Source organism: Mustela putorius, unplaced genomic scaffold (genome assembly GCF_011764305.1).
Source record: "Mustela putorius furo isolate JIRA1106 unplaced genomic scaffold, ASM1176430v1.1 tig00003846_pilon_pilon_pilon, whole genome shotgun sequence".
NCBI lineage: Eukaryota > Metazoa > Chordata > Mammalia > Carnivora > Mustelidae > Mustela > Mustela putorius.
In genome coordinates this window covers 10,759,197-10,764,934 of record NW_025421999.1, presented here as the reverse complement: position 1 = coordinate 10,764,934, position 5,738 = coordinate 10,759,197, and the positions used below count along the sequence as shown (strand labels likewise).

At 33.8% G+C, this 5,738-nt stretch overlaps 1 pseudogene; it reads left to right on the top strand.

Annotated features, from left to right (window-relative positions):
• Positions 1-4,948: 4,948 nt before the first annotated feature.
• LOC123387197 lies at positions 4,949-5,111 on the top strand (annotated as a pseudogene).
• Positions 5,112-5,738: the final 627 nt, after the last annotated feature.

Below are 5,738 nucleotides of genomic sequence, written 5' to 3'. Positions count from 1 at the left end.
TGCTATAAACATTGGAGTACAGATGGCCCTTCTTTTCACGACATCTGTATCTTTGGGGTAAATACCCAGGGGTGCAATGGCAGGGTCATAGGGAAGTTCTATTTTTAATTTCTTGAGGAATCTCCACACTGTTCTCCAAAGAGGCTGCACCAACTTGCATTCCCACCAACAGTGTAAGAGGGTTCCCCTTTCTCCACAACCTCTCCAACACATGTTGTTTCCTGTCTTGCTAATTTTGGCCATTCTAACTGGTGTAAGGTGATATCTCAATGTAGTTTTAATTTGAATCTCCCTGATGGCTAGTGATGATGAACATTTTTTCATGTGTCTGATAGCCATTTGTATGTCTTGATTGGAGAAGTGTCTGTCCATATCTTCTGCCCATTTTTTTATATGATTGTCTGTTTTGTGTGTGTTGAGTTTGAGGAGTTCTTTATAGATCTTGGATATCAGCCCTTTGTCTATACTGTCATTTATGAATATCTTCTCCCATTCCGTGGGCAAGTTGCCTCTTTGTTTTGTTGATGTTTCCTTTGCTGTGCAGAAGCTTTTGATCTTGATGAAGTCCCAAAAGTTCATTTTCACTTTTGTTTCCTTTGCCTTTGGAGACATATCTTGAAAGAAGTTGCTGTGGCTGATATTGAAGTGATTACTGCCTATGTTCTCCTCTAGGATTCTGAATGATTCCTGTCTCACATTGAGGTCTTTTATCCATTTTGAGATTATCTTTGTGTACGGTGTAAGAGAATGGTCGAGTTTCATTCTTCTACATATAGCTGTCCAGTTTTCCCAGCACCATTTATTGAAGAGACTGTCTTTTTTCCACTGTATATTTTTTCCTGTTTTGTCGAAGATTATTTGACCATAGAGTTGAGGGTTCATGTTCTTAGTGTTTTTATTTTTAATTTTTTAAATTTTTTTTATTTTTTTTAAAGATTTTTTCTTTATTTATCTGACAGAGATCACAAGTAGGCAGAAAGGCAGGCAGAGAGAGAGGAGGAAGCAGGCTCCCTGCAGAGCAGAGAGCCCGATGTGGGGCTCGATCCCAGGACCCTGGGATCATGACCTGAGCCGAAGGCAGAGGCTTAACCCACTGAGCCACCCAGGTGCCCCTCTTAGTGTTTTTAAAGCACAAAAGTTTTTATTTTGATGAGGCCTAGTTTATCCTTTTTTTTTTTTTCCCTCTTATAACCTGAGCTTTTAGTGTCAACTGTAAGAATGCTTTACCTAGGGACACCTATGTCAGTTAAGCATCTACCTTTGGCTCAGGTCATGATCCTAGGATCTAGGTTCTTGGGATTGAGTCCCGCATCATGTTGCCTGCTCAGCAGGGAGTCTGCTTCTCCTTCTGCCTGCTGATACTCGTGCTTGTGTTCTCTCTTGCGTTCTTTCTGGCAAATAAAATAAATAAAATCATTTTCTTTTTTTTAAAAAGAATGCTTTGCCTAATCCAAGATCACAAGGATTTAAACCTGCATTTTCTCCTAAGAATATTCTAATTTTGGTTTTTATATTTATGTCTATGATCCATTTTAGACCATATATATATACATATATATATATTTAGACCATATATTTTATTTATTTATATTTTATATTTTATTTATTATTTATATTTATATTTTATTTATTTATATATTTTAGACCATATATATATATGTGTATATATATATATAACTGTATAGATAGAACTGAGGTTTTAAGTGAAAAAATGACTCACAATGAATTGTTTTGGCATCCTTGTTGAAAATCAGCATACAAATTTATTTCTGGGCTCTTATGTCTCTTTCAGTATTCTAAAATGTACAACACTGTCTTGATTACTGGAGCTTTGTAGTAAGCTTTGAAATTGGAGTAATGAGTCCTACATATTATAGTGTATTTCACACTATATAATACATATTCTCATTACCATCATTCATTTTCTTTGTTTGTTTTTTCATTTTAAGGATTCTTTTACTTTCTCCTATATCATCTATTTACAGTTGTTATTGCTGTGATTGTATATAGATGTGTTTTATTTTATTAATCTTTAATCAGTGAAAAAATTCTGTTATTTTTGAATTAAATTAATAGGCTTGAAATATATATATATATATATTTAAAGATATTATTTATTTATTTGACAGAGAGAGATCACAAGTAGGCAGAGAGGCAGGCAGTGAGAGAGAGGAGGAAGCAGGCTCCCCACTAAGCAGAGTCCGATGTGGGGCTCAATCCCAGGACCCTGGGATCATGACCTGAGCTGAAGGCAGAGGCTTAACCTACTCAGCCACCCAGGCGCCCCGCTTGAAATAATATTTTTAAGTCAAGGTGTCATTACCATACAATGTTAAGTTTCAGATGTACAGTACACTGATTGGACAATTATATACATTGCTTGGTACTCTCCACAGTAAGGGTAGTTGCCATCTATCACCATACAATCTTATTACAATCCTATTGACTATATTCTCTATGCTATACTTTTTATCTTTGTGAATTACTTACTTTATAACTGAAAGTTTATACCTTATTCCTTTATTTATTTCAACTATCCCTCCAGCCACCTTTCTTCTGGAAACCACCAGTTTGTTCTGTGTATTTAAGAGTCTCTTTGTTTGTTTGTTCATTTGTTTTGTTTTAGATTCCACATACAAGCCTATGGAATTTGTCTTTCTGTGTCTGACTTATTTCACTTACTATGATACCGTCTATCTAAGTCCATCCATGTTGTTGCAAATAATAAGTTTTCATTCTTTTTTAATGCTTATATCTACCATATATTTTTCACCCATTTATCTATCAGTGGACACTTAGTTTGCTTTCATATCTTGGCTATTGTAAATAAGACTGCGATAAACTTGGGTGCATCTTTTTGAATTGGTGTTTTCATTATCTTTAGGTAAATAACCAGTGGTGGAATTACTTGATCTTGTGGGATTTCTATTTTTAATTGTTTGAGGAACCTCCATATTGTTTTCTGTAGTGACTGCACTGATTCACATTACAATAAGCAGTGCATGAGCATTCCTTTTTCTCCATGTTCTTGCCAATACCCGTTATTTCTTGTCTTTTTGATACTTGCTATTCTGACTGGTGTGAGATGCTGTATCATTTTTTTGATTTGCATTTCCCTAATGAAGAGTGATGCTAAGCATCTTTTTTATGCATCTGTTGGCTGTCTTGATGTCTTTGGAAAAATGTCTGTTCAGGTCCTCTTCCCCTTTTTAAATTGGATAGTTTATTTGGGGTTGAGTTGTATAAGTTCTTTATATTTTAGATATTATGTACTTAATATATACTTAATGAATATATCATTTACGAATGTCATCTCCCATTGATTAGGCTGCCTTTTTGTTTTGTTTTGTTTTGTTTTGTTTTAAGGATTTTGTTTATTTTTTCAACAGAGTTCACAAGTAGGCAGAGAGGCAGGCAGAGAGAGAGGGGAGGAAGCAGGCTCCCCGCCAACGAGAGAGCCCCATGTGGGGCTCGATCCCAGGACCCTGGGATCATGACCTGAGCCGAAGGCAGAGGCTTTAACCCTTGGAGCCACCCGGGGGCCCCTGCCTTTTTGTTTCGTTGATGGTTTTCTTTTCTGTACATATTTAAAACTTAGAAATATTTAAAGTTTGAGTTTTCTAGAACAGTCAAGCAATATAGAGAATATTACAAATACTTATGTTACTACCATTCAGAATAGACATGTTATTATTTTGTTATTTTTAGCCTCAAACTTTTGATAAAAGAAATAAAAATTTGTCTCAAGGTTATAGTCCTCTTTGGATCTTTCCCATAAGAAATAAAGAGGCAAACCATAACCTGTGTATTTGCTTTCTCTTTCTGTCTTACTCTTTCTATCTCCATGTCTTTCCCTCCCTTCTCTCTCTCTCTCCCCCCCATAATTATCTGTCTACCTATGTACTTATCTCTTTGATCTTTCTACAGAACCGCTGTTAATGAATTTGAAGTTTCTTTTTCAAGTACCCATTTAAAAATATTTTAATATTTGTCACCTATTCATTAACTCATTAAATACACATTTACTCATTAAATATATATTGAATACCCAACATACACCAGGCATTATTGTAACTGCCAGGGAAAATAGTAAAAAATATAGGAGAAATTCCTTCTTCCATTGTTAGTAAGAAAGGTGGTAAACATGATTTTAGGAATAACTAATAGTATGTGAAGTAAAGCAATTAAGGGAATAAAAAGTGATGAGATGTGTGTTTGTGAGAGGTATTATTTTGATAAGTTGGTCAAGGAAGGTAGCTATGAGCAGGTCATGTATGAGCAAATATTTGAATAGCATGAGTAATGAGAAAAATCAAGAAAATTTAGAGGAAGAGCATCTTAAGCTGACATTTCTCTTGACTTTATAGGATAGCCACCAGTATTTTGAACTATTGATTTTATGCATATTTCTGCTGAACTGACTTTAGTTAATAGACATGGTGATGGTGGCTTCTCCTCTTTCACTCTTCAAGTTCTTGCCACTACCCTTCGTTGTGGGGAGAGTTACAGAAAATTGAAAAGGACAGCATGTTTGAGTTTTATCACCTTTGCTCCACTTTCTCTGAGGATGAATACCAGGGAATCTTTCCTGATTTTGCCATTGACCTATGACGCTTGCACGTGCTTCAAGAAAGGAGATATTGTTGGAGTTTTTAAGGATTATGTAAATTATTTTTAGGTCATAATGCTTAAGAATAGTGTATCTTGTCTGACATTTTGGCTGGTATATGTAGTAATTGGTATTTTTCTTGATTTGGGCTGTATTCCTTCCATTTGTAGATATTCATGCTGTTTTAATTGCAGATATTAAATTATATAATTAAAGATCAAGTTTTTTAAATTTATTTTTTAATTTTATTGATTTTTTTTGAGGATGCTAAAAAAGAAATGGGTAAATATTTTTAAAAAATTTTTGTTTGACTTCCCTTTATTATAATTTTCCAATATAATCACTTCTTGGCCTTTTGGCTAAGATCAAGTGTAATTTTCCAATATAGTTAACATACAATGTTACATTAGTTTCAGGTATACAGTATCATGATTTGGCACTTCCATACATTATCCAGTGTTTATCACAGCAAGTGCCCTCCTTAATCTTGAGACATCACCTATTTCATCCATCCCCCCCATTCCATTCCCCTCTGGTAACCATCAGTTTGTTCTCTATAGCTAAGTGTCTCTTTCTTGGTTTGTCTCTCTCTTTTTTCTTTCCTTGGGTTTTTTTTTTTTCCCTTAATTTACACATATGAATGAAATCATATGGTATTTGTCTTTTTCTGACTGACTTATTCAATTTAGAATTACATTCTCTAGTTCTATCCATGTCATTGCAGGGTGGAAAAGATTTTGACAGCTTTTATAGAAAGTCAAAATACAGTTTTTAGATTTTCTTACATATAAATTTTACCTCAGCACTAATTTATCTTAGCATGGTCTGTTAAATATAACTGACAATTTCAAATAATTTAAAAAATTAAAGTGGTGGAACTATTTTTACTTTTCATTTTTTAATCCACAGTATTTATCTTACAGATTAAAATGTAGATGGTTTATTTAGATTTACCTATGTAGATTAATATCTTTGATACCTTTCATATAAGGCTATTACCATTTATATATGTATGTATATCATTGTATGTTGAAATTTTACACATAATTAAAATTGCTATTAGTAGCTTTTTTCCTTCGTTTGGGTTTTATTTTTAAACTAAACTTGTTATTCTTTAAAACTAATATAA